This window comes from Phaseolus vulgaris, chromosome 10 (genome assembly GCF_000499845.2).
Source record: "Phaseolus vulgaris cultivar G19833 chromosome 10, P. vulgaris v2.0, whole genome shotgun sequence".
In the NCBI taxonomy this organism is placed as follows: Eukaryota; Viridiplantae; Streptophyta; class Magnoliopsida; order Fabales; family Fabaceae; genus Phaseolus; species Phaseolus vulgaris.
The window spans coordinates 27,092,327-27,105,887 of record NC_023750.2 but is presented as its reverse complement, the minus strand read 5'-3'; positions in this window follow the sequence as shown (position 1 = coordinate 27,105,887).

Sequence of the window (13,561 nt, the reverse complement as noted above, 5' to 3'; positions counted from 1 at the left end):
TTCAACCCTCTCAGCAACACCCGATTGGCTGACTCTACTTGGCCATTCGTCTGAGGGTGCTCGACGGATGCAAATACTTGTTGAATTCCCACCCCTTCGCACAGCTTCTTCAACAGGTGACTTGCAAACTGAGTCCCATTGTCCGACACCAGGCGCTTGGGCACACCAAACCGGCACACAATGTTCTTCCACACGAAACCTTCGATCTTGTGCGCGGTGATCTGGGCCACTGGTTCTGCTTTGATCCACTTGGTAAAATACTCAATCGCCACCACCAAGTACTTCATCTGCCTGATCGCCAGCGGGAATGGTCCCAGGATGTCGATTCCCCATGTATGAAACGACCAGGGGCTGTAAATCGACTTCAACTCCTCAGGAGGCGCCTTGTGCCAATCGGCATGCTGTTGGCATTGCTTGCAGCACTGCGCATACCTCTTGCAGTCTTCTCTCATCGTTGGCCAATAGTAACCTGCACGGAGAGTCCTTGCGGCCAGAGCTCGACCCCCGACGTGGCTTCCGCATATCCCTTCATGGAGCTCTGCCATGATTCTCGTACATTTCTCGCCATGCACACATTCCAGGAGTGGGTGAGTGAACCCAAACCTGTACAACTCGCCATCAATCATTGTGAACTTGCTAGAATTCTTCTTTATCTTCCTAGCCTCTGTCGGATCCAGCGGGAGAAGGCCATCTGCCAAGCACCGCTTATACTGTGTTACCCAGGTGTCTAGCTCATGCATAGCGCAGACCTGTGTCATGTTCACCCTCTCCCCCCGACATGCTCTTATTCTTGGCGACCTCAAAGTCTCTTGAGTCAGGGACCTATGATTTCTCGCCGCTTTCTCCGTCAACTTGCTTATCTGAAGAACCAGGTGATCTGCCACAAATGCTCTCAGCGTCTTCAGAGTTTCTTGAATCACCGTCCTCTGCCTACCCCCCTTGCCTGAACTGGCGAGCTTAGCTAGCAAGTCAGCTCGGGCATTCTGTTCTCTGGGCACATGCACCACTTCAAAGGAGGCAAAGGAACTCTTCAATTCCTGTACATACTCCAGGTAAGCCGCCATTTGTGGATCTTTAGCCTGGAACTCGCCTGTTACTTATACCGTGACCAACAGCGAGTCACTCTTAGCCATCAGCACCCTGGCTCCCATCTCCTTAGCCAGCAAGATACCGGCGATCAGCGCCTCGTATTCTGCTTGATTATTGCTGGCCTTGAAGGCAAACCTCAAGGATTGTTCGATCAGCACGCGGTTGGGTCCCTCCAAGATGACTCCAGCACCGCTACCCTGCTGGTTCGACGACCCGTCCACCGAAAGCACCCAACGGAAATCATCCCCTTCAACTCGTGCTGCTTCAGACGAGAGCTCGACCACGAAATCTGCGAAGATCTGCCCCTTGATCGGGCCTCGGGGCTTATACTTAATATCAAACTCTGACAGCTCCACTGCCCACTTCACCATCCTCCCAGCAACGTCAGGCTTCTTCAAGACCTTCTGGATGGGCAAGTCGGTCATCACCAGTATCGTGAAGCTATGGAAATAGTGGCGTAACCTCCTCGCCGAAAAGACTACTGCCAGCGCAGCCTTCTCCAGGGCCTGATATCTCGTTTCGGGGCCCTGCAGCACCTTACTAACAAAGTAAATAGGCTTTTGAGCCTGATCCTGGTCCTGGGCGAGCACCGCACTCACCGCCCTCTCAGTTACAGCAAAATACAACCTGAGAGGGGTTCCCACCAGCGGTTTGCACAAAACCGGCGGGATCGCCAGGTACTCCTTCAGCTTGACGAAGGCCTCTTCACATTCCTTCGTCCAGGCAAACTTGTTATTCCGCCTTAAGCACTCAAAATAGGGATGGCCCTTCTCTCCGCTGGCCGACACGAACCGAGACAGAGCGGCCATCCGACCTGTAAGCTGTTGTACTTCCTTCACAGTGGTTGGGCTCCTCATCGCCAAGATGGCGGCACACTTATCAGGGTTGGCCTCTATTCCTCTCTCAGTTAAGAGGAAACCCAAGAACTTCCCAGCCTCCACGCCAAAAATACACTTCTCCGGATTCAGCTTCAACCTGAACTTGGCGATCGTAGTAAACAACTCCTCCAAGTCCGCAACGTGCTTGCTTTTCTCTGGCGAGGTCACGACCATGTCATCCACGAACGCTTGCACATTCCTTCCCAGCATGGGTGCAAGTACTCGATCCATCAGCCTCTGGTACGTGGCCCCCGCGTTCTTCAGCCCAAACGGCATCACCTTGTAGCAGTAGCACGATCTCTCGGTCATGAAGGCAGTCTTCTCTTCATCCATGGGATGCATCTTGATCTGGTTATACCCCGAGAAGGCATCTAGGAAACTCAACAATTTACACCCTGCAGCACTGTCCACCAGGGCGTCTATGCTTGGTAAAGGATATGAGTCGTTCGGGCAAGCCTTATTTAGATCAGTGAAATCGACGCACATGCGCCATTTCCCATTACTCTTCTTCACCAGCACGACATTGGCCAGCCAATCAGGGTACTGCACCTCCCTGATATGGCCTGCAGCAAGGAGTTTCTGTGTTTCGTCCCTGATCGCCTGCCTCCTCTCCTCGTTGAACTTCCTTCTTCTCTGTCGCACTGGTCTCACCAAGTTGTCCATCGCCAAATGATGGCACAAGAAGTCGGGATCGATCCCGGGCATGTCCGAAGCGGACCATGCAAATGCATCCAGATGCCGTTCTATCACCTCAGCAATCTGGTCCTGGAGCTCGACCTCCAGAGATCTTCCCAGCTTGAAGATCTTTCCTCCGATCTCTCTCTCGAGCCACTGCTCGACGGGTTTTGGTCTGGTTTCTCTGGCGATCACCGCCCTGGCGATTCCCAGCTCCCTCGCTTCCTCAGGGCGATTCCTTGCCTCCTCTTCTTCCAGACCAGCGTTCCCCTCCCCCAGCTCAGCATCCACCATCACCACATCTCTTCCGGTGGTCTCTTCTATTACCGTCGATCTGGGCTTCACACCAGGAGGCGGGGAGGTTGTCACATAACTCACCGACCTCTTGTTCTTCAGGCTATTCTCATAGCACTTCTTCGCTTCTTTCTGGTCGGATTTGATGGTGATCACCACCCCCTCTAGAGACGGCAACTTCACCTTCATGTGTCGTGTCGATGGTATAGCACCTATTCTGTTGAGCGTGGGTCTTCCCAGCAGAATGTTGTATGCTGAGGGAGCATTTACGACAAGGTATTTGATTTTCTCTGTTCTCGAACCTGCCTCATCTGTAAACGTAGTCCTCAACTCGATGTACCCCCTGACCTCTACCTGGTCACCAGCAAAACCATACAAACACCCTCCATAGGGCCTCAGCTGGTCAAGGGGTAGCTCCAACTGCGTGAAAGTCGGCCAGAACATCACGTCTGCCGAGCTTCCTTGGTCCACCAGAACCCTGTGGACCTTCCTTCCTGCTGTGATCAGCGAGATGACTATGGGATCGTTGTCATGAGGCACAACGTCCCGAAGATCTTGCTTTGTGAACGTAATGTCCACATCCGGCGAGTGGTCTTCAAACATATCCACTGTCATCACAGACCTTGCGTACTTCTTCCTCTGTGATGCGGTGCATCCACCACCCGAGAAACCCCCTGCAATGGTGTGGATTTCCCCGTGTGTAGGCATCTCGTGCTGCTGAGCCTCTCCACCTGCTGGTTGGGAGCTCGACGCGCCCCCCGTCCTTCTATCCAGCAAATAGTCATTTAGGAACCCGCTCTTAACCAGATCGTCGAGCTGGTAGCCTAAAGCCAAACACGAATCCACGGTGTGGCCAAAGCCCTGGTGGAACTCACACCAGGCGTCTGGCTTTGGTCCCAGCACCTTGTCGCCCACCTTCTCGGGCGCTTTCAACCTAGCTGATATATTGGGAATGGCAATCAGGTCCGCCAATCCCATGACAAACTTGTGCTTTGGCGGGCGATTGTACTCCCGGCGTGCTGGTTGCGGGCGTCCTTGGCCCCTGCCCTTGTTCTTCCTTGGGTCATAAGGATGGCGAGTCCTCTTATCCCTCCTGGCCGCCGCTGTCTCCAGCACCCTCTGCGGCTAGATCCTAGTCTGAGCACGTGGCCTGGCGGGAGCCACGCTGCCCCTTTTCTCGGCGACCTCACTCTCATCGGCGATGTGGGCCACCGCAAGTCGCCTGACCTCAGCAAACGTGGCGGGGTGAGCCCTGATCAATGCCTCACAGAATGGTCCCGGCAGCACGCCCTTCTTAAATGCGTAGACCAGCATTTCTTCATCTTTGGCCGGCAATCTGACCATCTGCGCCCCAAAACGATTCAGGTAGTCCCTGAGGGACTCTCCCTGATACTGCCTTATGTCGAACAAGTCGTAAGACACCCTGGGCGGTGCCTTGTTCACGATGTACTGCTCGACGAAAATCTTTGAAAACTGTTGGAAGTTGGTTATGTGACCTGTAGGCAGGCTCACAAACCATTCCAGGGTCGTTCCCTGGAGTGTGCTCACAAACATCTTGCAGTACACGGCGTCTGATCCTCCCGACAGCATCATCTGTGTATGGAACGTGGTGAGATGAGCCTCAGGATCCTCCACGCCAGTAAAAACAGCCTTAACAGGTACCACACTCGCAGGAATGAGCGTGTCAGTAATCGCCTGAGCGAAAGGCATAGCAAAAACACAAGGCGGCATCGACGGCGCGACCTCTTCAGCGACTGGGCGCCCTCGCTGCTCCTGAAGAGCTTGACGCAGTTCTTCAGTCACTCTGCTAAGCTCATCATTCCTGGCCCGAGAGGCGACCAGGTCCTCATGCATTCTCGCCTGCTCTATACGCGAGGCTTCCACATTCGCCTGCAACGAACGCATGATCTCCACCATCTGCGCCATGGTCATGGCGCTGGCGCCTTCAGCAGCAACGGGCGCAACTGGACTTGAACGGTTGCTTCTCATTTTTCTCATGAAAACTTGGCAAATCACAGAGTGCAATGAACCACACCTTCTTCAGCAACGATCAATTCAGCGATCAATCGGTCAGAACTTCGCGAAACTCCGAAAGAAAACTCAAGAACACAGAAAACTCTCCACAGAAGCCTGCGACTCCACCAGAAACCACCGCTTCTTCCACAAAAAACCAATACGAGCCAAAGAACTCAGATCTCACCGAACAAATCTCGCGTAAGCCGCAGAAAACTTCACCTCACTGAACAAAAACCCAAACGAACGGTGGAAAACGCGAAATCACCGAACAAAACTTAGATGAACAGCGAACAGTGGTTGCACCAGCACACAACCACGCAGAAAACTACAAAAACCTCCAAGAACTCACGCTGTGGATGGGAACAGGTTTTACACGGCCCCACGGTGGGCGCCTGATGATCCTGCCTGTTGACCAAAACGTTGGAGCTTGCCTCGTCAAACTTGGATCGACGTGTGCACCGTGTCAACCTCCGTCCTCCGCCACGATCCACCTCAAGAACCTGCAAAAGAACAGAGCGTCGCCGCTGCGGCCGATCGCACTCCAACGCCCAAGTCAGTGACTGAACCACCAAATACTAAGAGTAACACTCAAGAACTCTCAAGGAACCGTGAACCAGTTCTCTCTCCGTATACTCAGGAAACTCGCAAGCGTAAAGAAGACAATCTGAACGTGCGTACCTCAGAAGTTCGTTGGGAAACCCTTATATACCTGGACACTTTCTCTCTCCTGGCAGTTACAGACCTGGACACGTGGCTCGCATCCAGCTGTACACGTGCCATCATCTGGAGCCTCCTTGACTTGGGCGGTGCTTCTGACTCTCCTTTGGCTAAGTTACTTATGCATGATACTACTCAGTGCATAGTTGTCTTGGAGCGCGATCTCTACTGGGATTGGCGAGTTAGGGTGCCTTCGTACACACCTTCCCTGTGGTCTCGCCGGCCGCCTTCATCATCTACTCTTCTTGTTTCACCGTGTATGCCATGTGAGCTATCCCCCGACCTCATCCTCTGGCCAGCTGGGAAATGTCTATCTGCCTTCATGTCCGGCGATGTCCTTTCTTCGGCAATCTCTAATCACTTGGTCGCCTGGATTCATATCTGGCGACTTCATCTTCAACTTGGTGACCGCCGGTTCTGGTGTGCTGGAGATCGGAGCACGCCAACTTAATGTCTGGCGACCATACGAGCCCCCCGACCTCCTTCCCTTCTGCCAACCTGGCGTCCCATCAACACGCCTATACAGTAGCTTGATGCCACGTCATCACTTCCGACTACCAGGGCGGTACACGTCTTGAATATCCCTTCGAAGTCCACTCACAAACCTAGCTATCTTAGCCTCCTCACTCTCATCCATATTAACTCGAATTAAAAGCGTGTCTAGTTGTTTAAAGTAATCATCCACACTTAGCGCGCCTTGATGAAACCGTTGGAGTTTCAACATAAGGTCTTTCCTAAAGTGTGGGGGTACGAATCTAGCGCGTAAACATGCTTTCAAATCGTTCCAAGAGACCACGGGCGGCCTCTTGTGTAGGTCAATGTCCATGAGGTATTGATGCCACCATTGCATGGCATAGTCCAAAAATTTTAAAGAAGCTAACTTAACCCTATGCTCATCCCTAACCCCATTTACATAAAAAATTTGGTCCACCTTAGCCTCCCATCCTAAGTATACATTGGGATCACTTTCACCACTAAAACTAGGAAGTTTTACATTTGGAGAACAAGGGCCAGTCACATGTTGGCGCCTCTCTTCATGGTGATGATGTCTTGGCCTTGGATTATCTTCATAATAACCATGGTTTGGAGGACTCTCCACTAGAGAAATGAGCCATGAGCAGAAAATACACAAAAACAGAAAACAAAACAGTAAAAGAAACTTGTTAGACAATTAAAAAACAGTGAGATATAGGTTGCTGGAAAATGCCCAAGAAAGCACTCAAACCACTCCAAGAAAATATTTTGTCCTCAACCTAGCCTTTCTTGTGGAATGGAGTAGCTTCAAGTGAAATATGTCACAGCAAACCAACTTACTTAAGAACAAGTCTCCACACAACTTTTAAGAAAAACAAAAAGACAAGCAAGAAAAAGGTGTAAACAATAAAAGCTAAACCAAAAACAGAGAGTAATGTATGACAAACTAGAAAGAATATGAATGAAAGACAATCAAGAAAAATAAGGAACTCAATGAATAAAGAAGGCACACAAAAAGAGTCCTAAAGAAAAGTGCTAGAGTAGATTAAAGAAAACAGAAAACAGCTACTGGAATTTTATTTTTTTTTAAAACAAACTGTGCTATGTTTACAGATTTAAATGTACCGATTGAAAGCGAACTGGAATGTGAAAAATTAACCACAGAAACTTCAATGTCTTAACTCAAAAATGGCACTGGAATGAGGTAAAAACAGTAAGCCAATTGAGAGAAATAAATTTTTCAAATTTGCTGCCCAATTACCGTATTCTTTTCGGCAGTATTGTACACTTTTCGTATTTTATTTATCATTTTTTGTGTACTTGGAATTTTTGAGTGATTCTTTTTTCTATGCTTTCGTAACACTCTGAAGTATGTAAATCCAAATTTTCACAAATTTCCTATGAGCCAATTAATTGCAGTAAATTGAAAACAGTAACACGTTTGTAAGAAAACAGAGGAGCCTATTTAGGAATGAAAAACAGTATGGTGAACTAGCAAAGACATAATGGAAATTGTGTAAAGGAACTTGTATAGAATGAAAATACAAGCATGAACTCAAATCTAAAAATGAAAATGCACAAAGGATCAAGCAATAAACTCAAAAAAACAGAAAGTAAACCAAAGCAAGAAACAATTAAAGCAATAAAAGTACTACTAGAAGTAATGACAATTATGGAATAACATGACTTAAGACAAAACTTGACATGATTACAAAATTAAAAGACATATAACAAGATATAACCACAAGTGAAAGGAAGCTTAAGGTCAGCTCTAGGAAGGAGAATGCCATTCCACAAGAGCAGCCATACTCATATGAACAATGAGTGCTAGAATCCTTTTCACAAACACATGGTGTAACAAAGAAAACAGCAAGAAAAACTCAAAATAAATCCTAAAACAGAATGGTAAACAACTTGAATTTAAGAGCTCTTGAAATGTAAAGTGCAATACAACTCAAAATTTAAGCAAGAAACAAGCCTAGACTCTAGATACCACATGATGTGAATGCAACTACAAGAACACATGATTCTTGACATTCTTAGGAACAACTTGAGCTGGATTTGAAAGGCACTTTACTTTAGAATTGGATCAATGTTCTAAATTCAAGAACTCACCAAAACTAAGCACCAACCAAGACTCATATGGAAGTCCATGTATTGTCAAATTGAATCAAAACAAAAGGAAAGAAGAACAAGAATTAAAACTGGACAGAATTAAGAAACTAGCTACTGAACCGAAAAAGAAACAAAGAACAAAGCTGGAAAACAGAATGTAAACGGTAGAAAATGAAGGAAACACATTAGGAAATGAAACTACCGAATGGAAAATTGAAGAAAGGAAAGAAGACACTTATATGAAGATGCTTGCTGGATTTTGAGGATTGGAAGAAGCCATTCACGCCACTTGGAACCTTGAACCAAGATAAGTGATGGAGTGCCACCACTTGAAGCTCACCATAGCTCACAAGATAAGGCAAAGAAGAGGAAGACTCAAAACTCACAAATTCTCTCCCAAATTGAGTATAGTCTCTCTACTATAAAATTCCAATCTGAATTGTGAAGGACCTAAGCCCTCCTTTTATAGGAGTAAGGGCTGGTCATTTACATAGCTTATTCCCTAAGCTACCCAAAAAACTCCTAAGATCACACCCCCCTTACTAAGCTCACTCCCCAAGCTTCTAGAATTTGCTAAACTAAAGCCTAAAGATGCTTTTACAAAAGAGGTGTCTCATGTTTCCCTCTAAGCACCTTTCTAAACATTATTCTATATTATTTACAATTTAAAAGAAACTATAAAGAGAGATATTTAATATGAAGCCTATTATTTGAGAGTTTGTAGACTTTTTTATCTTTAGGCTTGATCTTCGCTTTGACTTCTTTTAATTTGTGAGAAGACTAGAAGGAAGAACTTCAAATGTGTAGGTGAAAATCCTCTTCCTTCATTAATAAAATCCTCTCCTAGTGGATATCCATCAGCAATGGCTTCTATCATGATGCAAAGTCTAGGCTTCCTTCGGTCAAGCTACCTTGTTTTAATGGCTCTAGTGATCCTAATGTATATTTAGATTGGGAGGCTAAGTGTGAACAAATATTTGAGATCCATGAGATCCTAGATGAGCATAAGCTTAAGCTAGCCACCCTAGAGTTTAGTGATTATGCCATGAAATGGTGGCATGGAATTGTAAAGGACATTATCTATCACAAGGTTCCTCCCGTGGACTCTTGGAACTCTTTAAAGGATCATATGTGCGCTAGGTTTGTGCCCCCACATTTTAGGAAAGACCTCATGTTGAGACTTCAACGGTTTCAACAAGGCACGCTAAATGTGGATGAATATTATAAGGAGCTTGAGACGCTTGTGCTTAAAATTGAATTAGAAGAAAGTGAGGAAGCTATGATTGCTAGGTTTGTGAGTGGTCTTAGGAAGGATATTCAAGACATTGTTGAGTTACAAGAGTATTCATCATTGGGCTCTTTAGTTCATCTTGCAATGAAGGTGGAAGCCCAACTTGCTAAGAAAAACTCTTTCAAAAATGTTTCCAATGATGGATACTATTCCAAGTCTTGGAGAAACAAAAATTCTTTTTCTAAACATCCTTCCAAAGATTCTTCTTTCAAACCCAAGGAAACTAAGCCATCTACTTCTAGACCTAAGTCTCCCACTAGAACATCCAATACTAAATGCTTTAAATGTATGGGTTATGGTCATATAGCTGCAAATTGTCCTTCCAAATGAAGTATGTACATGCATGAGGGCATTGTAGTTAGTGAGCATGATTCGGATTCTCCTAAGCATTCATTGCATTCTCATGCATCTAGTGAGGAAGAGAGCGAATGTCCACTTGAATGGGACTTGTTAGTTGTGAGAAGACTTCTTGGACAAGTTTCAAAACCTTTTGATGAAAGTCAAAGGGAAAATATTTTCCATACAAGATGTCTTATTCAAAACAACATTTGTTCCTTGATAGTGGATGGGGGTAGTTGTGCAAATGTGGCTAGTACAAGAGTAGTAGATAAGCTTGGATTGCCTACTATCTCTCATACAAAGCCCTACAAATTACAATGGCTTAGTGAAGTAGGAGAAATAATTGTCAATAAACAAGTCCTCATCCATTTCTCCATTGGAAAATACAAAGATGAGGTATTATGTGATGTTGTGCCCATGGAAGCCACTCATGTTCTTTTGGGAAGGCCTTGGCAATTTGATAGAAAAGTTTTACATGATGGCTTTACCAACAAACTATCTTTTGAATTCCCTGGTCACAAGGTTACTTTAAAATCTCTCTCTCCAAGAGAAGTCCATGAGGACCAAGTTATCATGAAGAAAAAGAGGGAGAGTGAAAAAGATAAAAAAGATAAGAGTTCTAAGCCTACACTCCTTGTGTCTAGGCGTGACATTGAAAGGGAAATAGTGGCTCATCATTCTCTTTTCTTAGCCATCCCTAGAACTCTTAGAGTAGAATCACTTGTTGATAGTCCTCATTGCTTGAAAAATTTGGTAGAAGAATTCCAAGATGTGTTTCAAGATCCTCCAAATGGACTTCCACCTTTGAGAGGGATTGAGCACCAAATTGATTTGATATCGGGCTCTTCTTTACCAAACCGTCCAGCATATAGGACCAATCCAAGTGAAACCAAGGAAATTCGCCAACAAGTTGAGGCTTTGATTGAGAAAGGGTGGGTGCAAGATAGCATGAGTCCTTGTGCTATGCCTCTCCTCTTAGTGCCAAAAAAGGATGGCACATGGCGAATGTGTTCGAATTGTAGAGCCATCAATAACATAACAATTAAGTATAGGCATCCCATACCTAGACTAGATGATTTGTTGGATGAATTACATGGTTCAAAAATCTTTTCAAAGATTGATCTTAAAAGCGGCTACAATCAAATCCGTATCAAACCGGGTGATGAATGGAAGATGGCTTTTAAGACCAACTTTGGTTTATATGAGTGGTTAGTCATGCCTTTTGGCCTAACTAATGCACCAAGTACTTTCATGCGCCTCATGCATCATGTTCTTAGACCTTTCATTGGTAAGTTTGTTGTTGTTTACTTTGATGACATTCTCATTTATAGCTTATCTTTGAATGACCATAGGTTGCATGTTAGGCAAGTTTTAGAAACCCTTACGAAGGAACATTTGTATGCTAACCTTGCTAAATGTATGTTTGCTCTTGATCATATAGAATTCCTAGGGTTTGTTGTGAGTTGTAAAGGGGTCCATGTGGACAAAACAAAGGTGGTGGCCATTCAAAATTGGCCTACACCGAAATCTTTAAATGAGGTCCGAAGTTTTCATGGACTTGCTTCTTTCTATAGAAGATTTGTCCCAAACTTTGGTACCATTGCCGCACCACTCAATGACATAGTGAAAAAGGATGTGGTCTTTCATTGGGGAGAAGCACAACAAAATGCTTTTGACACTTTGAAAGAAAAATTGACTAATGCTCCCATCTTGACCCTTCCTAATTTCACTAAGACATTTGAGATTGAGTGTGATGCTTCAAGCATAGGTATTGGGGTTGTTCTCCTTCAAGAGGGCCACCCCATAGCCTATTTTAGTGAGAAATTAAAGGGAAGTCATCTCAATTATTCCACCTATGATAAGGAATTATATGCACTTGTTAGGGCTTTGTTTACTTGGAAACACTATCTTTTTCCCAAAGAGTTTGTGATACATAGTGATCATGAATCTCTTAAATATTTGAAAAGCCAAAACAAACTTAACAAGAGGCATGCTAAGTGGGTGGAATTCATTGAATAATTTCCTTATGTGATCAAACAGAAGCAAGGCAAAGTAAATATTGTGGCAGATGCTCTTTCTAGAAGATACACTTTGCTAAATCTTTTAACCTCTCAATATCTTGGTTTTGATCACATTAAGGAACTTTATCATGATGACCTTGATTTTTCTCTCATCTATCAAGAGTGTCTTAAGGGAGGACACAAAGACTTTTTTATACAAGATGGCTTTCTTTTTAAGGGAAAACGTCTTTGTGTTCCTCAATGCTCTATTCGATTATCTCTTGTTAGAGAAGCTCATGAGGGGGGTTTAATGGGACATTTTGGGGTTGCTAAAACTTTGGATGTGTTGCATGAACATTTCTTTTGGCCTCATATGCATAAACATGTTCATAGTTTGTGTGATAAATGCATAGCTTGCCGGAAAGCTAAATCTAAAATGCATCCCCATGGTCTATATACTCCTCTTCCTATCCCTTCAATGCCTTGGGTAGATATATCTATGGATTTCATCTTAGGCTTACCCAAGACATCAAAGGGAAAGGACTCCATTTTTATGGTAGTGGATCGTTTTTCAAAGATGGCTCACTTTATTCCTTGCCACAAAGTGGATGATGCATGCCACATTGCAAACCTCTTCTTCCAAGAAGTGGTTCGCCTACATGGGATTCCTAGTTCTATAGTGTCCGATAGAGATCCCAAGTTCTTGAGTCACTTTTGGAAGACCTTGTGGGGCAAGCTTGGGACTAAGCTTTTATTTTCTACCACTTGCCACCCACAAACAGATGGTCAAACCGAGGTGGTGAATAGAACTTTGGGACAACTATTGAGATGTTTTATTTCGGGGAATCCTAGAGTGTGGGAGAATTTACTACCCCATGTTGAGTTTGCATATAATCGTGTAGTAAATTCTACCACCTCACATTCTCCTTTTGAGGTGGTCTATGGGTTTAATCCCCTAACACCTCTTGATCTTTTTCCTATTCCCCTTCTTGGAGATGTCTTGTGCGAAGATGGGCATGAAAAGGCTTGTTTTGTGAAAACTTTGCATAAAGACATCAAGAAGAGAATTGAGAAGAAGGTTGGCAAGTATGCTGAACTTGCCAATAAGAGGAGAAAAGCATTGTTATTTGATGAGGGCGATTGGGTTTGGCTTCACTTGAGGAAGGAACGCTTTCCTACTCAAAGGAAGTCCAAACTAATGCCTCGAGGGGATGGACCTTTCCAAATCCTCAAGAGGATTAATGACAATGCTTATGAGTTAGATATGCCTGATACATTCTTAAGTAGTCATACTTTTAATGTCAGCGATCTAACTCCTTTTTCTATAGGTCTCCAGAATTCGTGGTCGAATTCTCTCCGACTCGGGGAGTATGATGGAGATCAAGCTCAAGAGAACATGGAGGCCAATCAACAAGATCAAGAAGAGGTAGAGGCACAAATGGAGGACGCCCATGGAGGTCAAAGCCCACCTCAAAGGCTTACAAGAAGCATGTTCAAAGCTTTAGGAGCTAGGGGACATTTATTTTCTCTTTTTGTAATTTCTTTAATTGAAGGTGCTTAGAGGGAAACATTAGAAACCTCTATTGTTATAGCATCTTTTAGTCTTTAGTTAGGAGCTTTAGGGGGGGGTGTATTAGTAGATAGGTGTAGAAGTAGAATAGGAGGTGCCAAAG